Below are 27,002 nucleotides of genomic sequence, written 5' to 3' on the forward strand. Positions count from 1 at the left end.
TCGATACCCACGGTGAGCACATTTTGGAACTCCATTTACAAAAACAAATTATTACTAACTTGGAGCCCAGCATGGTCAGATGGTTAAAGCGCTCGACCCGCAATCTGAGGGCCACGTGTTCAAATACCTGTCACACCGAACATCATCGCCCCCTTCGCTGTTATAATGTGACGATCAATCCCATTATCCGTCAGTAAAAAAGTAGTCCAAGAGTTTGCGGTGGGTGATGATGACTAGTTGTTTTCCCTCTAGTTTTACACTGCTAAATTAGGGACGGCTAGCGCAGATACCTCTCGTGTAGATTAGCGCGAAATTAAAAAAGAAACAAAGTAATAAGTTGAGAATAATAGAAATGCCAAAACAGATGTTAAAACGTTCTTTCCGTATACAATTATTACACGTTTTGTCGTTCTGTTTCATTAGTTGTCCATATGAAGCCTTAAGCAGTATTGGTTCACAGAATCGAAGCACAACAAAATACGACCAGATCTTATTGATTTAAGTTACGTCACAAATACTGGTCAAAATTATACACATTTAATATGCCAAAACTCAAAACTTTCTACCAAAAATATGGCGTCAATAAAAGTGCTATGAATAGTTTATAAGCTCGTGCATCAAGGACTATGCTTCCCTATGTAGTATAATCAATCGATAATCGTTTCCTGAATCCACCTGGTACTAAATCATATTGGTACCACAAGCCACCTGAATTGATAGAAAACCTTCAATGTAACAGCACAAACCATTTTCAATAAGTCAACACAGAAACTTTACTTCCTGCTAAGATTGCATCGGTGAACTTGTTATAATGTATACAGGGTGGCCCAAAAGTTGATAAATTATGTTTATAAACAAATTAAATGAAACCTATACAGTTCGTAGTTTATTTAAGGGCACTTTACACATGGCATGGAATTATGGGAAGGTTTAAGCTAAATTAATCTCGCGGGTGTTGAAATTGACACCTGTCACTGCTCACATAATCCTGAGGCCACAATTCTGTAAACTTTCTGACACTTGTCTGTCTGTCCATCAAGTTATGCACGCAGTCTTTAGCGAACCCTTTTATGTCCACGAATTTCTATCGTACACTTTGACCTTGAGTACATCTCAGAAGAATATGTCCATAAGTAAGAGTATAGCTAATGTTCGAACATACTCTATATACAAGTATATTGTTATTTTAGGGAGTATTAGCGAAGGTATTATGTACGTATTTTTGCTTACAGTGTGTCAGTGAAGATATTAATATATATATATATATAGTGTTGCTTACAGTGTGTCAGTGAAGGTCTCATAATATGTATATACTGCTGCTCAGAGAGTCAGAGTCATATCCCCCTAGTGGTTCAGCGGTGAGTCTGAGTGTTTATAATGCTAAAAGTCGTGTTTTGATACCTATTAACACCTGTAAAAATGTACTAATATACCTTTAGCTTAAAGTATTTTTCAAAGCCACATCTGCCATGTAAACATGTACACGACCAAATTAAATATCACTGTCTTTTCTAATCCAATTAACTGATTTGGTTCGGTTGACGAGTGCGGTGTTTATTAAACATATTCAAGAGGAATCATATAACACTCACAAAAAGTTTTTAATAGTTTCTAAACGAGTACAGCGTGTTTAGTAACATGTGTTGTACTCTAAATCAATACAAAATAAATTCATTTACAACTCAAAGGTCGAAAAACAACATATATGTCTACAGTAAGAGATCGATTGACTAGTTTATATGGGGACAAAGAATGACACTACAGACTTACTACGTATGGATGTTCAGAGAATCAGAGATCGATTGACTAGTTTATATGGGGACAAAGAATGACACTACAGACTTACTACGTATGGATGTTCAGAGAACCAGAGATCGACTGACTAGTTTATATGGGGACAAAGAACGACACTACAGACTTACCTCGTTTGGATGTTCAGAGAATCAGAGATCGATTGACTAGTTTATATGGGGACAAAGAACGACACTACAGACTTACCTCGTATGGATGTTCAGAGAATCAGAGATCGATTGACTAGTTTATTTGGGGACAAAGAATGACACTACAGACTTACTACGTATGGATGTTCAGAGAATCAGAGATCGACTGACTAGTTTATATGGGGACAAAGAACGACACTACAGACTTACCTCGTATGGATGTTCAGAGAATCAGAGATCGACTGACTAGTTTATATGGGGACAAAGAACGACACTACAGACTTACCTCGTTTGGATGTTCAGAGAATCAGAGATCGATTGACTAGTTTATATGGGGACAAAGAACGACACTACAGACTTACCTCGTATGGATGTTCAGAGAATCAGAGATCGATTGACTAGTTTATTTGGGGACAAAGAATGACATTACAGACTTACTACGTATGGATGTTCAGAGAATCAGAGATCGATTGACTAGCTTATATGGGGACAAAGAACGACACTACAGACTTACCTCGTATGGATATTCAGAGAATCAGAGATCGATTGACTAGTTTATTTGGGGACAAAAAATGACACTACAGACTTACTACGTATGGATGTTCAGAGAATCAGAGATCGACTGATTAGCTTATATGGGGACAAAGAATGACACTACAGACTTACCTCGTATGGATGTTCAGAGATCGACTAACTAATTTATATGGAGACAAAGAACGACACTACAGACTTACCTCGTATGGATGTTCAGAGAATCAGAGATCGATTGACTAGTTTATATGGGAATAAAGAATGATACTACGGACTTACTACGTATGGATGTTCAGAGAATCAGTATAACTAAGCATATACTGTCTTGTTTTTACAAACCTTTCAGTATTTGATTACAAGTAAACATAGGTATTAGAACTTTCTAAAGTAAAAGAGGTTTTACCAGACACTTGATTACTAAACCACACTCGGAACGGAAGGATATATTTCGTTTATTTTTATTGTTTCGACTTTAAATGATGATCCAGACTACCCTGATGATCCACACTACCCTGATGATATGTCCCGTTCCTCAGTATATACACGAAATTTAAAGGTTACACATGATAATACGTCTTGTTCCTTAATCAATAGACGTAGTTTAAAAATTATTCTTTACGATATGTCTTGTTCCTTAATCAATAGACGTAATTTAAAGGTCACACATGATAACGTGTTTTGTTCCTTAATCAATAGACGTAGTTTAAAGGTCACAGATAATAATATGTCTTGTTCCTTAATCAACAGACGTAGTTTAAAGGTTACACATGATAATATGTCTTGTTCCTTAATCAATAGACATAGGTTAAAGGTTACACATGATAACGTGTTTTGTTCCTTAATCAATAGACATAGGTTAAAGGTTACACATGATAATACGTCTTGTTTCTTAATAAGTAGACGTAGTTTAAGGTTCACACATGATAATGTCTTGTTCCTTAATAAGTACACGTTGTTCAAAAATTACACATGATAATATGTCTTGTTCCCTGATAAATAAACATAGTTTAAAATTTACACATGATATTATGTCTTGTTCCCTGATAAGTAGACATAGTTTAAGGGTTACACATGATAACGTGTCTTGTTCCTCAATAAGTAGACATAGTTTAAAGATTGTACATGATAATACTTGAGAGGCAAAGAAATAAAGTAACACAAGTGATAAGTATGTTAACAATCTATGTGTATGTGGGGTGGTGTTATGGATTCGGTAATCATGCATTGTTCTACAGGGTTATCCTGTTACTATTACACCAATAGCAATTAACGTGACTGTTTGCTTCAACTGTGTAAACAGTAAGTATTGTTGCGTCGGAATTACTACTTCAACTTTGTTGCATCAGCAGATGGCGCTACAATCTGTAGGCTAAGCCTTATTCGAGTCATTGTTTTACCATTAAGTTTCAGTGATATCAAGGAAGATAAGGTAATTTTGTTTTGTGTTTATCTTCCAACAACTACATAAATAAAATAACAATAATCTCTTCAAATTAGATTAATGTGATATACAATATACAATATTTCTCTTCATGTATTTAGTATTGTTAAAACACAAACATCATGCCAATTAATTTACGAATATTTGGAACACTTAAAGCACGTTGAAATAGATATCTGTTAATATATGAATATTTGAACATTTATAGAGCTCTGGAATAGATGTCTATTAAATATCTGGGGCCATGGTACTATGGAACGTATGTCTATTACTGTAAGGATATTTAGGGCACTGGAATAAATATATGTATGCATACTACCACATTACGTGGAATAAAACATCTCTTTGTGTCAAGTTTGTGATGTGGAATTCCTTAAAAAATCAGTGACGACTCTTGGAATTCAAGTGTAAGTGTCACAAAGTAATCTGTGAGTCGGGAATTAGAAGCAAGGTAAATAAAAGTTATCGTTACAACTATAACTACTAATGAATTTAAATGATACAGAAATAACTGATAAAGTAATGAAAATATTAGGAAATTAGGCTTAAGAAAAAGCAACTGTCTTTTTGTTTCTTTTTGTTTTTCGCGAAAAGCTACACGAGGGCTATCTGTACTAGCTGTCCCTAATTTAACAGTGTAAGACTAGAAGGAAGGCAGCTTGTCATCACCACCAACCGCCAACTCTCGGGCTACTTTTTTACCAACGAAGAATGGAATTGACCGTTCCATAATAACACCCTCACTGCTAAAAAGAGCGAGTGTGTTTGGTGTGACAGTGATTCGAACCTGCAATTTTCGGATTACGACTCGAGTTCCTTAACCACATGGCCATGCCGGGCGATAGATAAAGAAAGACCCTTTACTGTCCATACAATAATAACTTTCATATGTATACTATTAGAACCTTCAATGAGTTGGTACTTTAGAGAAACTCCCGAGACGTGTGTATATATAAAAACAATTTCTCGCGGAGTTAGTTTATTACCCTGTGTAAATATCTTTAATTATTGTTTTAATGGAAATATTATTTGTACTTTCCGCCGAGAGAAACTGAACTTCAAATTTTGCGTTAGATCGAGTATAATCAGAATTTTTGTTTCATTTATCAGTCCAAATGTTTGTCTGTAAGTTTCTTTGAATTTCGCGCAAAGCTACACGATGACTATCGGCGCTAGTCGTCCCTAATTTAGCAATGAATGACTAGAGGAAAGGCAATTAGTCATCACCACCCATCGCCAACTTTTGGGCTACTTTTTTACTAATGAATATTGTGTTCTCTTCTGTGTTTCAGTGTACTCTTTTTATAACAAAGCCACATCCACTTATCTGCTATGTCCATCGAGGGGAATCGAACCCATGATATTAGCAGTTATTCCGAAGATGTAACGTTGTCCTAACGACGGAAAACTACAAATAGTGGGGTTGACCACACATGATGAAGGTCTCCACGGCTGAAAGGACGAGCATGTTTGACGAGACGGAGATTCGAGCCCGCGACCCTGAAATGGCGAATACAGCTTCCTAGCCACCTGGCCATGCCGGGGCCCAGATGTAAAGAATGTCAAAAAACACTCAATTTACAAGGTAATTACACAACTGGTTTCTAAATTTCAAATAGGAGAAAAGATCACCAAAAAATATCATGTTCAAAGATGCGTCTTATTTGCTTTTTTTCTTTCTAATTCTAATTATTTGGTTTCCATTAAGTCCTTAAAAATATTAAATCTCAACTTGTTACTGTCAGAACCTTTCTATATACAGATCTCTAGTGTGTGGTTAAGATAGATTTTGATATACTTTCTTATATTCTTTTTACATTATTTACATATGCTTGTCTATTCTTACGAGTCAAAATAAAAACTATTCCATTCCTAAACATATCAAAGGTTTTAAAACTCCACGTAAGTTATAAACGACTTCAGACTTGATAAGAGACAAAAATAATACAATTTATATATTTTACGGCGTGATAAAATCGGCGGAGGAAATTGTTGACGCAGCAGGTGTCGTCATTTCCTGCACGAATAACGTCATGTTTTAGTTTTGTTTTGCGGGTGTTTCATATCCACATGCGGAATGTAATCACAGTTATTATAGATGCTACAACTAAAACCTAATTAAGCCAGACGTCTGAGTAATATTACTAAATAAATTAAACTGACGTTTCACTTGATACCGCTCATATTAATCTGATACTTAAAATTGTTTTTATTTTCATCGTAAGTAACGACAATTCACGTCTATGTGAAATGTCATCACAAGCCGAACATTTTCCACAATGTCAAGCTCGAGAAAATAAAATTTAACACTTTTAACGGCGTGAGTCCGCAGACGTGTTGCTGTGCCACTAGAGGGCGAGAAAAATGAAATTTTAACGTTCAGTTAATTTTCAAAATGGTTTAAACGATGGCGCTGTTCTTGTTTGTAATCTCGGAGGTTTTTAAGTTCTTACTTCTGGGAAAATTACGAAACTAATAAAATCGTAATTAAAATAATAACAAATTTAATAGAAAAGTAGTTAACTTGGAAAATATGTTTCTGAAATATTCTAACCTTGAATAAAATCTGTCACACTTTTAAACTAACTCTCCGTGTAACTTCAATCCACTCTCTCTCTTCATATAATTAATTTATTCTATAACTCTGTATAACTCCAGTCTGACCTGTTGCTATTTTTTATTTAAATTAATACAGAGAACAAAATGGCGTAAATTGGAAAGATTCCTTATATTATGACAATCAAATTTTAAAAATCGATTACTTGAAAGTATATACATGCTATCTATGGTGCACAGGGCTACCCATCTATATACGTACATGGCGATCGTTAAACTGGATCCTACATAAATGAAACAGCATTTATAATTCAGTTCTCCACAATTCATGCCTGTAAAGAAAACGTTTTCTCTGTTAATGCTTGTCTATAAGACACATTTGAGAGCTTGAATGAGTTATTAATTTTGCTACAGATATGAATGTTGTTGTGTTTTTTTATATAAACTAAGAAAGAAGACGATAGGACAGCTCCTATGTTGTGTGATAACGTCAACATTTCAACATTGCTTATCCAGTTAAAAAACAAATTCCTTATAAACATGTATATCACAGTAAAAGTGGATCACCCTACACTTTGTCCCCACGGTGGTTCAGCGGTAAATTTATTACGATAAACCTAAAATTTCGTTTCCCCACGGTGGACAGAACGTAGATATCACAATGTGTGTAATAAAACAAACCCCATATTTTGTCTGACGCTACCTCACGGAATGTGACGGTCAATCCCACTATTCGTTGGTAAAAGACTAGCCCAAGAGTTGGCGGCGGGTGCTTATATCTAGCTTCTTTTTCTTCTAATCTTATACTGCTAAATTAGGGGTGGCTAGCACAGATAGCCCTCTTGTAGCTTTGCGTAAAATTAACAAATAAACAAACGATATCATAATTTGTTCATTTTTCGAACACTCAAGTCAAACGTCTTATACCAATGATAGTTGGCAAGCCTAGAAAACTATTTAACAACTAATTAGAAAGCCATGGTGAAAGTTAATATCACTACACTGCATAAAATGTTAGAATACAATAATGTTTAGAGCACTCAAAATGTCAAAGCGACAGCAACAGTTCTCAGTGTGAAAATATTCATTTATCTCTATTCAAAAGGTGAAATTCACACGACGAGAACTGGATTATTTGACTAATCGCCCCTGAAGACTATATTTTAACGAAGCATTTATCAAGAGATTTGAAGTTTTCTGTTACCACACCTTTCTATCCTAATGCAAACACTTCTTTAAATACAACTTCAGAAGCTTATGAAATAAAAATACTGACATAAGGGTCGATATTTCACGTTAGGAGAATCAGTAATTCGAAGTTTTTTGTAAAATAATTTATATTTGAAACCACAGTTTCAAATAACTGACATAAAACTATTTGATATTGAGATTATGTGATTTTGAATATCACTACAATAAGTGTGGGGGGATCTATTATAGCAAAGCCACATCAAACTATCAACTGTATCAACCGAGGGGAATCGAGCCCCTGATTTTAGAGTTGTAAATCCGAAGCCTTAGTGCTGTTCCAGCGGAGGACCACTACGATAAATGGTCTTAAAATGTAATGACTTATGTAAGAATTAATACCATGACAAAATCTTAGTTGTTTAAAATAGGAATGAACTTCTGGTAAAAAGTCAATAGAGATAATTTTTTATGAGTAAAATAAAGGAAGATAAATTACTTGTGATCTATGGATTTATACTTCTTATGAAGTAAAACAGCTTAAGACTATCATATGCTCTAACTAGCTCTATTGCACATTTTCTTGAGTTTTGGTAGTCCTGTAATGTCTGTTATAACAATCACAACTTTTTAATAGATCGTGGATGAAAAAGAGATAAGCACATGCATGTAGAAGAGGTTCTCTAGAAGGGTTTTTTTATCTCACACAGGGGAAAGACTACATAGAATGTGAGTATAAACGATAGATCACGATCAATAAAGTATTTAGATCTCCTAGCGTCAAAGTTGGTAAATAATAGCTGGCATATGTAAAAATATGGTAATCAAGATATGGCATTAGTAGCGGGCTCGAAGGTTCATTCCATTCTTCATGTGTGAAAACAAATATGTAGTAGTCCTTACAAAAATAAAGCATACACGTCTCGTGATGACGAGAAAACCCACATGTAGAGAAAAATATAAATGTAAAAACGGCTGGTATGGATAGAGAAAGCTCTATTTGGATGTGTGAACAAGTTTTGACCTTCTTCGGTCATCGTCAAAGCGTTGTTCGCTCCTCTACATAGATCTTTCTCTACCCATACCAGACGTTTTTACATATACATACACGTCTCTTGCCTAAAATCAGTTAAAATATTTAAAGATTTAGCCAGTGACGTCAAGAACTATGATGAATTCAAAGAGACAATAATTTTAATTTAGATATAGATAAGTAAACAACAGGGAATTATTGTATTTGTGTTCACTGTATTAATCGCTATTTTTAATAATCGAATTTCATGTCTTTCTTCTGTCTTCGTTCCTGGTTAAAACTGCCCAACACAATAATTTTCTTTTTGACAAATTTCTGCAAAATACAATGATCTCAAGCATTCCACAATCTCTTAACTGCACGTCGACGTAGGCCTTCAAAGCAATCAAAGGATACAGATCAAGTGAGCTTGCATAGGGCACTTAACCAATGTATTTCTGGGTTTCCAGTTTCTTTGCTATCCTTTCTTAAGAACTCTGCCTTTGTGAGCCTAGTTTATTATCTTCTAGACGATATCATGATATATGCCCAGCTTCGTCCCAATGGCTTTTTGGATTGAAGGATTCTGTTTCGTAACCATATCCTCATACGAATAAAGACGTTGTTTTGTATGGATTAAATTGAAAGTGTGTTTATTTCTACAGTGATCCATGATATCCTAAATTTTTTACTAGGCGTATTTATTCCGCTTCCACAGTGTTCTCCAAAATATTCCTTCTAGCTGCATTTTGGCACCTAACTATTTCGACATTTGGATGTGTTCAGAAAATGATCCAACAGCACTTTCCAGGCATAACGTCATCTGTCATACAATGGCACTGTCTGACGGTTCAAAAATATATAATTGTTGAAAATGCAACAATAATTTGCTGCATTAGCATTTGAAACTCAGTTTTATAGAGTACGATTAACACTTTGTATAAATATGTTGTTATTATTCAAATTAGATGGAGAGGAGTTTTCTAAATTACATTAAAAGACAGAAGATGTCGAACAATCTTCATAGATGCTAGTTTTATTTTCAATATAACAATACATCTATACTTAGGTGATATTTCGATATATTTATTTGTGGACGTTAACTGGTAACGATTGTAATCTTCTGTTCACTTGTAAGGAAAAAATGGTTATGAAAACCAAATTATCTTGAGAAAAAAAAAACGTAAACCTTATACACATGGTACAATCCAATATATAATAGTATTGAACCATTGTTATACCAGGAGGCTAGGCTTAACATAGCAAGAAGTGAATTGTGATAGCTGGAGGTTACGCTTAATACAGCATGAAATGATTTGTGATAACTGGAGTTTAGGCTTAACATTGCATGAAGTGAATTGTGATAGCTAAAGGTTAGGCATAACATAGCATGAAATGAATTATAATAGCTGGAGTTTAAGCTCAACATAGCAAGAAGTAAATTGTGATAGCTGGAGGTTAGGCTTAACATTGCATAAAGTAAATTGTCAGTGATGTGGAGAAACCCACTTGTTGAGAAATTTATATGCAAAAACGGCTCGTTTGGGTTGAGAAAATATTTTACATAGAAGAGCGAACAAGGTTTCGACCTTCTATGTAAAATATTTTCTCAACCCAAACGAGCCGTTTTTGCATATAAATAAAGTAAATTGTGATAGCTGGAGGTTAGGCTTAATATACCATGAAATCATTATTTTTAAAACTAAAGCACTACTTGCTTGAGTAAAGGTTCACACGAGATCATCTAAAAGTAAACAGACATTCGAAACATTTTATTAAGTAAAAATAACAAATAGAGAAACTTCAGCGACTCGTTTATCTTACGTTTCTTACAACAAACTTTCTCAGTTCTAAGTCAATATCCTAACACCTTTACGGTAAATTATTGCAGTATTTTTCAATGTTTCGTTTGGTTTGTTTTGAATTAAGTACAAAGCTACACATTGCCTACCACGGTTATCGAAACCCAGTTTATAGCGTATGAGTTCGCAGATATACACACATCTATTCCACTAGGGGGCGTTTTCTGTGTCAGCTCAGTCAATGAGATCAAACCTATCTCTTCAACTCCTAGTCGTGTTCCAACAAAACAGACCATAAAAAGGGTCATTTGGTAGAAGAAATCAATGATTAAAGATCAAACTTTGCGAGAACCCCGTGGCGCAATTTTCCACTTTAAACGGTCCTCGAGGCTCGTGCGTTGGCGCAATACTAAGTACACAGCGAGTGCACTTTTTACTTGTTTCTCAAGAAAGTAAACATACGTCGCTTCGTCGTCACGTCTTCAATCAAATATAAACATATTTGTCTGGAAACATAAAGTGAATATATAACTTCAATAATAAGAATTTTATCTGTATAGTAAGATTATAATAACACAGCTTTTGCAAACAACGTCATTAAGTTAAAACGCAATTTCTTTGGATATTGTTCGAATAAAATCTCAATCATTATGAATTATTCATACAACGCTCAGTTTTTCAATGAATATATATATGGAATCTACATATATCGGATATTAATACTAAACAGACTAGCAAAATAAAACAAAAGAAAGAACCGAGTTAAAAACAGCAAATCCAAACGTCTAATGCTAATTTGTTATAATAAAAAACAAGTCCATACAAAAATAACAAATACTACACTAATTGAAAGATCCCCAGGTAGGTTTTGGAGGTGACTAAAGAAGTAGGACCCACATTGCGACGAGGATACACCATCTATCACTCTTAATCTCCGTTCGGCAGTCTCACATAAATAATAATAAAACAAAACAACCAAAGAAACAGAAATTAGAGAACACGATGTGGGTGCTCAAGTCCACAACGTCCCTCATCTATATCACTCTTCACTGGTTGCAGACAGTTGTGGGAAGGCGACTGCTTTGCAAGGTAAAGAAGGAAAGAAAAAACAAAGTTACAGTAATAAGGTACAACCACATGGGGGGGGGGGGTAAGTAAGATAAACTTACCTTCTCAAGTTGGCACTCCTGCCTCCAGGAAAGGCACCAATTAGTAGCACAGTAGACAAATTATAATAATATAAAGGGTCCCAACCAGTTATGTAAACTAACTACTATAATTCACAACCGCCACCCGTTACGTCTACAGTAACTACCAATTTTCACACTCTAAAAAAGCCTTTATATATGATGAGGTGTTCATCCGCGTAAAATAGTGCCAATTTGTTTAAATGACCTTATTCACCACTAAAATAGTTATTAGTGAATTTTTACTTCTTTCTATTTAATTAATTAATACTTATATTCATCATAGATATTTCAATAATTTTATGTAGGGTTTCTTTATTAAATTCATTAAATACTAATTTTTCTATCAATATTTCAACACTAATAATAAGATATTAATCAGTGATGACGAGAAAACCCACTTGTAAAGAAAAATATATATGTAAAAAACGGCTCGTTTGGGTTAAGAAAATTTTTTATGTAGAGGAGCGAACAACGTTTCGGTCATCGTTAGGTTCACAAAGGAAACAAAATCTTACAATGAGATATTGCAATTTAATATACTTCACATAATCTGAATAGTTGTGAAGTTGGCCAGGTGGTTAAGGCTCTCGACTCGTAATCTGAGGGTCGCAGGGTCGAATCCTAGTCGCATCAAACATGCTCGCCCTTTCAGCCATAAGGGCGTTATAATGTAACGGTCAATCCCACTATTCGTAGGTAAGAGTAACCCAAAAGTTGGCTGTAGGTAGTGATGACTAGCTGCATTCCCTCTTGTTTTACACTACAAAATTAGGAACGGCTAGCTTGTGAAGTTATAACGTTTATAAAATAATAGTTAGGTGCATAACTATTAATATACGATAAACCATTTATTGGAAAAAAAAATTATTTTATGAAACATATTTGGATTGATTTTATTATCAGTTATTTTAATTTCTAAATCTAAATAATGTGTCTTTAGATCATATATTGAAGCATTTTCAACATCTAATTCTACCGTATACATAGTGTTAATAACATGATTTCAGGATTATTTACATCAGTGGTTCCCAACCTTTTTTATGCCCCGCAACCCTAAACAATTTTAATATGTTCTCGCACCCCTGGTTGGGAACCACTGATTTATACTAATTAAAATCATCTATGTATCTGTATGTTAAAGTAAAACATATCTGAGTTTATGTAGTTTTCAATAAACTTATTCTCATTAATATATATATATAATTTTCCAATGCAAGTTTAATAGTTACCTCCCATTGGAACTCTTATTACTTGTTTATAAGTTAGAAGTGCTTGAAATTGAAACAATCATATAAAACAACCATTACGACTGTAAAATAAACCTTTTTACGTATGATAAAAATCAATAAGAAATAAAAATTTTGTGCGCGGATGTTTCTATATTTTGTATTTATGGAATAGCTATTAAAGACATCCGCCGCAGTCGTTAATTTTGAACTATTGATCCGAGAAAAACCAGCTAATCAAGCACCACATTAGTCAAACACCACATTAGTCAAGCACTACATTACCCAAACATTCACTCTACAGAATTGACTGTCATTCTGTTTCTTCGTTTGTTTATAAATTTTGCGCAAAGCTACATGTGGGCTATCTGCGCTATCTGTCCCTAATTTTGCAGTGTAAGAATAGAGGAAAAGCAGCTAGTCATCATCATCCACCGTCAACTCCTGGGCTACTCTTTTACCATTCGATTTTCCTCGGTGGACTCAGCAGACAGCCCGATGTGGCTTTGCTACAAGAAAACACACATAATCTTTTACCAAGGAATATTGAGAGTCACATTATAATAACCCCACGACTGAAAAGGCGAGATGTTTGGTGCGACGTGGATTCGAACCCGTCATTATCAGATTTTGAGTCGAGCATCTTAACCACCCGGCCACGCTGTGCGTTACTCTTATGATCCAGCCACAGCTTAAAGTATACGAATGTCTTTTTTTATCGCACGGATTCAAACCTGGTTCACCAGGTTTCGAAATCCTGAGTTATACAACAGGGCCAACCTGCCCCCTCCCCTGAAAATGAAAGAGTTTATTTTGTTTCATAAATATTTTCCAGATGTCAACTAACGTAAAATGTTAAATGTTTGGACGAGAATAAACGGCATTTTAACGTTTAAAGGCTGACAAAACCGTTCATTATAAATGTTGACCCCCCAAGTGATAGAGAGGTATGTCTGCGGACTTACAATGCTAGAATTCGGCTTTCGATACCCGTAGTAAGCAGAGCACAGATAGCCATTGTGTAGCTTTGTGCTTAATTACAAACAACAACAACAAATGTTAAAATAATCCATTCGGATTCTCGCAATCAAAGACAGAGTGATGTGCCAGGCTGCGTGTCGGCGGGCCCAAATTTCAATTGCGATAAGTTGGCGAATAGCGTTTTACGCTTTCATTTGTGGGCGTTATAACTATGACAGTCGAATGTTGCTATTAGGTCAAAAGTAGCCAATGATGACGTTTCGTTGGTCAGCACTTCTAAATTAGAGATGGTTATGCTGAAACTTAATTTTTTTACATTGCTTTTTGTTTGGATCGTTTCTGGTTAAAGGTAATTAGTATACGTCTTTCACCCTCTGTATCTTCCGAAAATATATATACAAATATGATTCTTTTCAGAAGTGCATTACCGGATTTTTTTTTTTTTTTTGCAATTTCTATAATTTCACTTCGATGTCAACATCTGCCCTTCAGTCTTCATATGTGCTAAACAGTCAATCTACGAAAATTTACGCAAAATATTTTTTGTTGTTTATATTTTGAGGAAATGTCACGAAGAAAACGGGACTTTCTTCGTCAGCTGATTAAAAGAAATATTTCGAAGACAGAAACATGGAAAAAAAAGCATAAATTGATTGACTAAATTGGGTATATGTTTGTTGTTGTTCGGTTTATACACATATGGTATGTCAGTACTATACAAATATACCATATAGAATAATAATAGTTTAATTTAGTATCTCTCCTTTCGTATTTCTTACGGAAATAACAACTATAAAAGAAGCGCTCGCTTCGACAGCAGTCTCTTCTTGCGCTCAGTTAAAAGACAAGAAACGGTGGCATCCAGCGGAAAAAAATTCCCCATGTAGACTGAGTAAACCTGAGTGCTCTACTCTGTTGGATGCCTCAAAACTCAAACAATTTTGCTAATAAAGTATTGCATTCAGTCTTCTTCGCTTAAAAACAAATGCAATTTTCGTTACTGAAATAACACGTGGAATCACAAAAAAAACGGCTTTAAAAAGCCCACACGACTATCATGTTGCACGATCCAAGGAAATGGGCTGACTGCACATTCTACATTTATTGATCACTTCACGTCTTTTGAAAATTACCGTTGAACTGTTTCAAAGGGTATCTGTTAATATTTCAACATTACAAACATAAATACAATGCACTAAAGAGAGGGATTGTAAAATGTTGTTGCAAACCTCACAGGAAGAAGCAATGAATGTTTCTAAATTAAGATTATTAGTTTGAATACTGTAATAGTTAGAGGAATCAGTATGAGGTTCTGAACAAAACAAGTCACTTAAATATATTAAAAATAAAAACATACTCGCTTATGAGTAAAAATTATTAAGATACTGTTCTAAAAAGAATGGAATATATTATTTCACCAGTTGTGTAACTTTATCGTTAACGGTACTTTCGGGTGTAAACCCAATAATACCACACTAGGTTCAACCAGCTAATAATATTTATATTAATTGTGAACAAATATACCAATACAAGTAACATTTATAATAAAATAGGATGGTATATAAACAAGGTAGTAAAGCTCTATATACTGATGCATTCTAACCAATATTGTCAATCAAAGTAATATTATAAAAACATGTTTAAGGCGAGTTAGCTCTGTTTCGGAAAGTTAGATATAGTTGAAATTATTTACCAGCGCTGCTTGTTTAGCTTGTTACTCACAAACTGCTTAAACGTATATCAGAAAGGAAGCTGCATGCATTCCGAAAACGTTAACCAAGGTGGCACAGATATCACGTTTCAGATTTCTGGAAAATACCAACATCTCTGCTTCTAGCCCTAAGCGCACAAAGATAACCTAAAGTAACAATACTCATCGACAACACGTCCAATAATGACTTCTCTGATCAGAATAAATCTTTTTCCTGATTCAAAGTATAGATTGAAGGTTACTTACCTTTTTTTGCGTATATTAAACGGCTATTTATTCTTCATGTGTCTTTATTGTTATTTATTCTTTCTGTGTGTATATTAAACAGCTGTTTATTCTTCCTGTGTCTATTATAAACAACTATTTATTATTCCTGTGTCTATATTAAACAGCTACATATTCTTCCTGTGTCTATATTAAACGGCTATTTATTCTTTCTGTGTCTGTATTGTTATTTATTATTCCTGTGTCTATATTATTATTTATTCTCCCTGTGTCTCTATTGCTATTTACTCTTCCTGTGTCTATATTAAACTGCTATTTATTCATCCTGTATCTGTACTGTTATTTATTCTTCCTGTGTCTGTATTGTTATTTATTCATCCTGTGTCTGTATTGTTATTTATTCTTCATTTGTCTATATTGTTACTTATTCTTCCTGTGTCTGTATTGTTATTTATTCTTCATTTGTCTGTATTGTTATTTATTCTTCATTTGTCTATATTGTTATTTATTCTTCCTGTGTCTGTATTGTTATTTATTCTTCATTTGTCTATATTGTTATTTATTCTTCATTTGTCTGTATTGTTATTTATTCTTCATTTGTCTGTATTGTTATTTATTCTTCCTCTCTATATTGTTATTTATTCCTCCTGTGTATATTGTTATTTTTTCTTCCTGTGTATATATTGTTATTTTTTCTTCCTGTGTATATATTGTTATTTATTCTTCCTGTTATTTATTCTTCCTGTGTGTATATTGTTATTTATTCTTCCTGTGTGTATATTGTTATTTATTCTTCCTGTGTGTATATTGTTATTTATTCCTCCTGTATCTGTATTGTTATTTATTCTTCATATGTCTATATTGTTATTTATTCTTCATTTGTCTGTATTGTTATTTATTCTTCATTTGTCTATATTGTTATTTATTCTTCATGTGTCTGTATTGTTATTTATTCTTCATTTGTCTGTATTGTTATTTATTCTTCCTGTGTATATTGTTATTTATTCCACCTGTGTATATTGTTATTTATTCTTCCTGTGTATATATTGTTATTTATTCTTCCTGTGTCTGTATTGTTATTTATTCCTCCTGTGTCTATATTAAACGGCTACTTATTCTTCCTGGGTCTATAGTTATTTATAATTTCTCTTATGTTTATTAGAATTACTTTTCGAGAGACCGAACGATTTTCATTTTTTAAATCTAAAGATTATTCAGACAAATGCACGTGAAAAAGAAGGTTGAGAGAAGTCTAGTTTGAACGTCTATTCATAAAACCCAGTTTTCCATACTGCTATATGCAGGTAACGAGGCTTTAACGGACAATTTTTATAAGATATAAAACACACATAAAAGTCGTTTAATAACACATTGACTCACCACTCTTGCTTCCTTGGTTTCTACTGCTTTCCAGTTGGGCCTGAATTATACTCAGACTTGGAGTGATAATGGCAGGCAACGTTTTGGCTCGAAGGAAAGGCGGTTTCTTCTTTAGAGGAACTTTCTCAGTCACGTGGCTTCATACGAAAAGTTATTTACAAAAAAAAACGTCAATTCCTCTAAAAATTATAAAACTCAAGAATAACAAATTTTAATATAAAAATTTGTAAGAAAATGTTCTGTTTAACTGGTTTATCTCCCTGTTATTAAATACTTGAAGTGTTATGAATGACTAGCGCTAGACCATTGTGATATCAGTGTACTATTATTGTGGTAACGTACAAAGTGTGGAACATACACTCTAATAAAGGTAATTTGTACCAATATGTAGAACAGACACAAATAAAGTTAATTTGTACCAATATGTAGAACATACACTAATAAAGGTAATTTGTACCAATATATAGAATATACACTCTAGTAGAAGTAACGTGTACCAATATGTAGAATATACACTCTAGTAGAAGTAACGTGTACAAATATGTAGAATATACACTAGTAGAGGTAACGTATACCAATATGTAGAATATACACTCTAGTAGAAGTAACGTGTACAAATATATTGAATATACACTCTAGTAGAAGTAACGTGTACCAATATGTAGAACATACACTCTAGTAGAAGTAACGTATACCAATATGTAGAATATACACTCCAGTAGACGTAACGTATACCAATATGTAGAATATACACTCTAGTAGAGGTAACGTATACCAATATGTAGAATATACACTCTAGTAGAAGTAACGTGTACCAATATGTAGAATATACACTCTAGTAGAGGTAACGTGTAGCAATATGTAGAATATACACCTAGTAGAGGTAACGTGTACCAATATGTAGAACATACCCTAACAAAAATAATTTGTACCAATATGTAGAATATACACTCTAGTATAAGTAACGTATACCAATATATAGAATATACACTCTAGTAGAAGTAACGTATACCAATATGTAGAATATACACTCTAGTAGAAGTAACGTATACCAATATGTAGAATATACACTCTAGTAGAGGTAACGTATACCAATATGTAGAATATACACTCTAGTAGAAGAAACGTGTACCAATATGCAGAACATACACTCTAAGAAAGGTAATTTGTACCAATATGCAGAACATACACTCTAAGAAAGGTAATTTGTACCAATATGTAGAATATACACTAATAAAGGAAATTTGTACCAATATGTAGAACATACACTAGTAGAGGTAACGTGTACCAATATGTAGAATATACACTCTAGTAGAAGTAACGTATACCAATATGTAGAATATAAACTCCAGTAAAAGTAACGTATACCAATATGTAGAATATACACTCCAGTAGAAGTAACGTATACCAATATGTAGAATATACACCTAGTAGAAGTAACGTATACCAATATGTAGAATATACACCTAGTAGAAGTAACGTATACCAATATGTAGAATATACACCTAGTAGAAGTAACGTATACCAATATGTAGAATATACACCTAGTAGAAGTAACGTATACCAATATGTAGAATATACACCTAGTAGAAGTAACGTGTACCAATATGTAGAATATACACCTAGTAGAAGTAACGTATACCAATATGTAGAATATACACTCTAGTAGAGGTAACGTGTACCAATATGTAGAATATACACCTAGTAGAAGTAACGTGTACCAATATGTAGAATATACACCTAGTAGAAGTAACGTGTACCAGAATATACACCTAGTAATATACACAATATGTAGAATATACACGTAGAGGTAACGTGTAATATGTAGAATATACACTCTAGTAGAGGTAACGTGTACCAATATGTAGAATATACACCTAGTAGAAGTAACGTGTACCAATATGTAGAATATACACCTAGTAGAAGTAACGTGTACCAATATGTAGAATATACACCTAGTAGAAGTAACGTGTACCAATATGTAGAATATACACCTAGTAGAAGTAACGTGTACCAATATGTAGAATATACACCTAGTAGAGGTAACGTGTACCAATATGTAGAATATACACCTAGTAGAAGTAACGTGTACCAATATGTAGAATATACACCTAGTAGAAGTAACGTATACCAATATGTAGAATATACACCTAGTAGAAGTAACGTGTACCAATATGTAGAATATACACCTAGTAGAAGTAACGTATACCAATATGTAGAATATACACCTAGTAGAAGTAACGTATACCAATATGTAGAATATACACCTAGTAGAAGTAACGTGTACCAATATGTAGAATATACACCTAGTAGAAGTAACGTGTACCAATATGTAGAATATACACCTAGTAGAAGTAACGTATACCAATATGTAGAATATACACCTAGTAGAAGTAACGTATACCAATATGTAGAATATACACCTAGTAGAAGTAACGTATACCAATATGTAGAATATACACCTAGTAGAAGTAACGTATACCAATATGTAGAATATACACCTAGTAGAAGTAACGTATACCAATATGTAGAATATACACCTCTAGTAGAAGTAACGTATACCAATATGTAGAATATACACCTAGTAGAAGTAACGTGTACCAATATGTAGAATATACACTCTAGTAGAAGTAACGTGTACCAATATGTAGAATATACACCTAGTAGAAGTAACGTATACCAATATGTAGAATATACACCTAGTAGAGGTAACGTATACCAATATGTAGAATATACACCTAGTAGAAGTAACGTATACCAATATGTAGAATATACACTCTAGTAGAAGTAACGTATACCAATATGTAGAATATACACCTAGTAGAAGTAACGTGTACCAATATGTAGAATATACACCTAGTAGAAGTAACGTGTACCAGTAGAATATACACCTAGTAGAAGTAACGTGTACCAATATGTAGAATATACACTCTAGTAGAAGTAACGTGTACCAATATGTAGAATATACACCTAGTAGAGGTAACGTAGAGGTACCAATATGTAGAATATACACCTAGTAGAAGTAACGTGTACCAATATGTAGAATATACACCTAGTAGAAGTAACGTGTACCAATATGTAGAATATACACCTAGTAGAAGTAACGTATACCAATATGTAGAATATACACTCTAGTAGAAGTAACGTGTACCAATATGTAGAATATACACCTAGTAGAAGTAACGTATACCAATATGTAGAATATACACCTAGTAGAAGTAACGTAAACCAATATGTAGAATATACACTCTAGTAGAAGTAACGTAAACCAATATGTAGAATATACACCTAGTAGAAGTAAGGTAACGTGTACCAATATGTAGAATAACGTACACAGAATAGAAGTAACGTGTACCAATATGTAGAATATACACCTAGTAGAAGTAACGTGTACCAATATGTAGAATATACACTCTAGTAGAAGTAACGTAGAATATACACCAATATGTAGAATATACACCTAGTAGAGGTAACGTGTACCAATATGTAGAATATACACCTAGTAGAGGTAACGTGTACCAATATGTAGAATATACACCTAGTAGAAGTAACGTGTACCAATATGTAGAATATACACCTAGTAGAAGTAACGTATACCAATATGTAGAATATACACCTAGTAGAAGTAACGTGTACCAATATGTAGAATATACACCTAGTAGAAGTAACGTATACCAATATGTAGAATATACACCTAGTAGAAGTAACGTATACCAATATGTAGAATATACACCTAGTAGAAGTAACGTATACCAATATGTAGAATATACACCTAGTAGAAGTAACGTATACCAATATGTAGAATATACACTCTAGTAGAAGTAACGTATACCAATATGTAGAATATACACCTAGTAGAAGTAACGTATACCAATATGTAGAATATACACCTAGTAGAAGTAACGTATACCAATATGTAGAATATACACCTAGTAGAAGTAACGTGTACCAATATGTAGAATATACACCTAGTAGAAGTAACGTATACCAATATGTAGAATATACACCTAGTAGAAGTAACGTATACCAATATGTAGAATATACACCTAGTAGAAGTAACGTGTACCAATATGTAGAATATACACCTAGTAGAAGTAACGTATACCAATATGTAGAATATACACCTAGTAGAAGTAACGTAACCAATATGTAGAATATACACCTAGTAGAAGTAACGTATACCAATATGTAGAATATACACTAGTAGAAGTAGTAGTAGAATATACACCTAGTAACGTGTACCAATATGTAGAATATACACCTAGTAGAAGTAACGTGTACCAATATGTAGAATATACACCTAGTAGAAGTAACGTATACCAATATGTAGAATATATATGTAGAATATGTAGAATATACACCTAGTAGAAGTAACGTGTACCAATATGTAGAATATACACCTAGTAGAAGTAACGTAACGTATGTAGAAATATGTAGAATATACACCTAGTAGAAGTAACGTATACCAATATGTAGAATATACACCTAGTAGAAGTAACGTGTACCAATATGTAGAATATACACCTAGTAGAAGTAACGTATACCAATATGTAGAATATACACCTAGTAGAAGTAACGTGTACCAATATGTAGAATATACACCTAGTAGAGGTAACGTAAACCAATATGTAGAATATACACTCTAAATAGAATATACACTCTAGTAAAGGTAATTTACACCAATATGCAGTAACGTAAAGGTAATTTGTACAATATGTAGAATATACACCTAGTAGAAGTAACGTATACACTAATAATAATTTGTAATATGTAGAATATACACCTAGTAGAAGTAACGTGTACCAATATGTAGAATATACACCTAGTAGAAGTAACGTGTACCAATATGTAGAATATACACCTAGTAGAAGTAACGTATACCAATATGTAGAATATACACCTAGTAGAAGTAACGTGTACCAATATGTAGAATATACACGTAGAAGTAACGTATACCAATATGTAGAATATACACCTAGTAGAAGTAACGTGTACCAATATGTAGAATATACACCTAGTAGAAGTAACGTATACCAATATGTAGAATATACACCTAGTAGAAGTAACGTATACCAATATGTAGAATATACACCTAATATGTAGAATATACACCTAGTAGAAGTAACGTGTACCAATATGTAGAATATACACCTAGTAGAAGTAACGTATACCAATATGTAGAATATACACCTATGTAGAATATACACCTAGTAGAAGTAACGTATACCAATATGTAGAATATACACTAGTAGTAAAGTAACGTACCAATATGTAGAATATACACCTAGTAGAAGTAACGTATACCAATATGTAGAATATACACCTAGTAGAAGTAACGTATACCAATATGTAGAATATACACCTAGTAGAACGTAACGTAGAATATACACCTAGTACCCAATATGTAGAATATACACCTAGTAGAAGTAACGTATACCAATATGTAGAATATACACCTAGTAGAAGTAACGTATACCAATATGTAGAATATACACCTAGTAGAAGTAACGTATACCAATATGTAGAATATACACCTAGTAGAAGTAACGTATACCAATATGTAGAATATACACCTAGTAGAAGTAACGTATACCAATATGTAGAATATACACCTAGTAGAAGTAACGTATACCAATATGTAGAATATACACCTAGTAGAAGTAACGTGTACCAATATGTAGAATATACACCTAGTAGAAGTAACGTGTACCAATATGTAGAATATACACCTAGTAGAAGTAACGTGTACCAATATGTAGAATATACACCTAGTAGAAGTAACGTATACCAATATGTAGAATATACACCTAGTAGAAGTAACGTGTACCAATATGTAGAATATACACCTAGTAGAAGTAACGTGTACCAATATGTAGAATATACACCTAGTAGAATATAACGTAACGTACCAATATGTAGAATATACACCTAGTAGAAGTAACGTGTACCAATATGTAGAATATACACCTAGTAGAAGTAACGTGTACCAATATGTAGAATATACACCTAGTAGAAGTAACGTGTACCAATATGTAGAATATACACCTAGTAGAAGTAACGTGTACCAATATGTAGAATATACACCTAGTAGAAGTAACGTACCAATATGTAGAATATACACCTAGTAGAAGTAACGTGTACCAATATGTAGAATATACACCTAGTAGAAGTAACGTGCACCAATATGTAGAATATACACCTAGTAGAAGTAACGTATACCAATATGTAGAATATACACCTAGTAGAAGTAACGTGTACCAATATGTAGAATATACACCTAGTAGAAGTAACGTATACCAATATGTAGAATATACACCTAGTAGAAGTAACGTATACCAATATGTAGAATATACACCTAGTAGAAGTAACGTATACCAATATGTAGAATATACACCTAGTAGAAGTAACGTATACCAATATGTAGAATATACACCTAGTAGAAGTAACGTATACCAATATGTAGAATATACACCTAGTAGAAGTAACGTAACGTACCAATATGTAGAATATACACCTAGTAGAAGTAACGTGTACCAATATGTAGAATATACACCTAGTAGAAGTAACGTGTACCAATATGTAGAATATACACCTAGTAGAAGTAACGTGTACCAATATGTAGAATATACACCTAGTAGAAGTAACGTATACCAATATGTAGAATATACACCTAGTAGAAGTAACGTATACCAATATGTAGAATATACACCTAGTAGAAGTAACGTAAAAACCAATATGTAGAATATACACCTAGTAGAAGTAACGTAGAATATACACCTAGTAGAAGTAACGTATACCAATATGTAGAATATACACCTAGTAGAAGTAACGTATACCAATATGTAGAATATACACCTAGTAGAAGTAACGTATACCAATATGTAGAATATACACCTAGTAGAAGTAACGTATACCAATATGTAGAATATACACCTAGTAGAAGTAACGTGTACCAATATGTAGAATATACACCTAAGAAGTATGTAGAATATACACCTAGTAGAAGTAACGTGTACCAATATGTAGAATATACACCTAGTAGAAGTAACGTATACCAATATGTAGAATATACACCTAGTAGAAGTAACGTACCAATATGTAGAATATACACCTAGTAGAAGTAACGTGTACCAATATGTAGAATATACACCTAGTAGAAGTAACGTGTACCAAATATGTAGAATATACACCTAGTAGAAGTAACGTGTACCAATATGTAGAATATACACCTAGTAGAAGTAACGTATACCAATATGTAGAATATACACCTAGTAGAAGTAACGTAACGTATACCAATATGTAGAATATACACCTAGTAGAAGTAACGTATACCAATATGTAGAATATACACCTAGTAGAAGTAACGTGTACCAATATGTAGAATATACACCTAGTAGAAGTAACGTGTACCAATATGTAGAATATACACCTAGTAGAAGTAACGTAACGTATACACCTAGTATATATGTAGAATATACACCTAGTAGAAGTAACGTATACCAATATGTAGAATATACACCTAGTAGAAGTAACGTGTACCAATATGTAGAATATACACCTAGTAGAAGTAACGTGTACCAATATGTAGAATATACACCTAGTAGAAGTAACGTAGAATATACACCTAGTAGAAGTAACGTGTACCAATATGTAGAATATACACCTAGTAGAAGTAACGTGTACCAATATGTAGAATATACACCTAGTAGAAGTAACGTACCAATATGTAGAATATACACCTAGTAGAAGTAACGTATACCAATATGTAGAATATACACCTAGTAGAAGTAGTAACGTAGAATACCAATATGTAGAATATACACCTAGTAGAAGTAACGTGTACCAATATGTAGAATATACACCTAGTAGAAGTAACGTATACCAATATGTAGAATATACACCTAGTAGAAGTAACGTGTACCAATATGTAGAATATACACCTAGTAGAAGTAACGTATACCAATATGTAGAATATACACCTAGTAGAAGTAACGTATACCAATATGTAGAATATACACCTAGTAGAAGTAACGTATACCAATATGTAGAATATACACCTAGTAGAAGTAACGTATACCAATATGTAGAATATACACCTAGTAGAAGTAACGTGTACCAATATGTAGAATATACACCTAGTAGAAGTAACGTGTACCAATATGTACACCACCTAGTAGAAACGTGTGTAGAATATACACCTAGTAGAAGTAACGTGTACCAATATGTAGAATATACACCTAGTAGAAGTAACGTGTACCAATATGTAGAATATACACCTAGTAGAAGTAACGTATACCAATATGTAGAATATACACCTAGTAGAAGTAACGTATACCAATATGTAGAATATACACCTAGTAGAAGTAACGTAGACGTGTACCAATATGTAGAATATACACCTAGTAGAAGTAACGTGTACCAATATGTAGAATATACACCTAGTAGAAGTAACGTGTACCAATATGTAGAATATACACCTAGTAGAAGTAACGTACCAATATGTAGAATATACACCTAGTAGAAGTAACGTGTAGAATATACACCTAGTAGAAGTAACGTACCAATATGTAGAATATACACCTAGTAGAAGTAACGTGTACCAATATGTAGAATATACACCTAGTAGAAGTAACGTATACCAATATGTAGAATATACACCTAGTAGAAGTAACGTATACCAATATGTAGAATATACACCTAGTAGAAGTAACGTATACCAATATGTAGAATATACACCTAGTAGAAGTAACGTATACCAATATGTAGAATATACACCTAGTAGAAGTAACGTATACCAATATGTAGAATATACACCTAGTAGAAGTAACGTACCAAATATGTAGAATATACACCTAGTAGAAGTAACGTGTACCAATATGTAGAATATACACCTAGTAGAAGTAACGTATACCAATATGTAGAATATACACCTAGTAGAAGTAACGTATACCAATATGTAGAATATACACCTAGTAGAAGTAACGTATACCAATATGTAGAATATACACCTAGTAGAAGTAACGTATACCAATATGTAGAATATACACCTAGTAGAAGTAACGTATACCAATATGTAGAATATACACCTAGTAGAAGTAACGTGTACCAATATGTAGAATATACACCTAGTAGAAGTAACGTATACCAATATGTAGAATATACACCTAGTAGAAGTAACGTGTACCAATATGTAGAATATACACCTAGTAGAAGTAACGTATACCAATATGTAGAATATACACCTAGTAGAAGTAACGTATACCAATATGTAGAATATACACCTAGTAGAAGTAACGTATACCAATATGTAGAATATACACCTAGTAGAAGTAACGTAGAATATACCAATATGTAGAATATACACCTAGTAGAAGTAAATATACACCTAGTAACGTAGAATACCAATATGTAGAATATACACCTAGTAGAAGTAACGTACCAATATGTAGAATATACACCTAGTACCAATATGTAGAATATACACCTAGTAGAAGTAACGTATACCAATATGTAGAATATACACCTAGTAGTAGAAGTAACGTGTACCAATATGTAGAATATACACCTAGTAGAAGTAACGTAGAATATACACCTAGTAGAAGTAACCAATATGTAGAATATACACCTAGTAGAAGTAACGTGTACCAATATGTAGAATATACACCTAGTAGAAGTAACGTACCAATATGTAGAATATACACCTAGTATGTAGAATATACACCTAGTAGAAGTAACGTATACCAATATGTAGAATATACACCTAGTAGAAGTAACGTATACCAATATGTAGAATATACACCTAGTAGAAGTAACGTATAC

General features: G+C 33.2%; 1 pseudogene across 1 annotated transcript in view; it reads right to left on the minus strand.

Annotated features, from left to right (window-relative positions):
- The window catches only part of LOC143236549 (ankyrin repeat and fibronectin type-III domain-containing protein 1-like), a 319,259-nt pseudogene that overhangs the window by 103,317 nt on the left and 188,940 nt on the right, over positions 1–27,002 (minus strand). The window contains exon 4 of the transcript XR_013019582.1: positions 17,184–17,320. The product of XR_013019582.1 is annotated as an ankyrin repeat and fibronectin type-III domain-containing protein 1-like (transcript). The remainder of the gene's footprint in view (positions 1–17,183; positions 17,321–27,002) is intronic.

This window comes from Tachypleus tridentatus, chromosome 13, assembly GCF_004210375.1.
Source record: "Tachypleus tridentatus isolate NWPU-2018 chromosome 13, ASM421037v1, whole genome shotgun sequence".
NCBI lineage: Eukaryota > Metazoa > Arthropoda > Merostomata > Xiphosura > Limulidae > Tachypleus > Tachypleus tridentatus.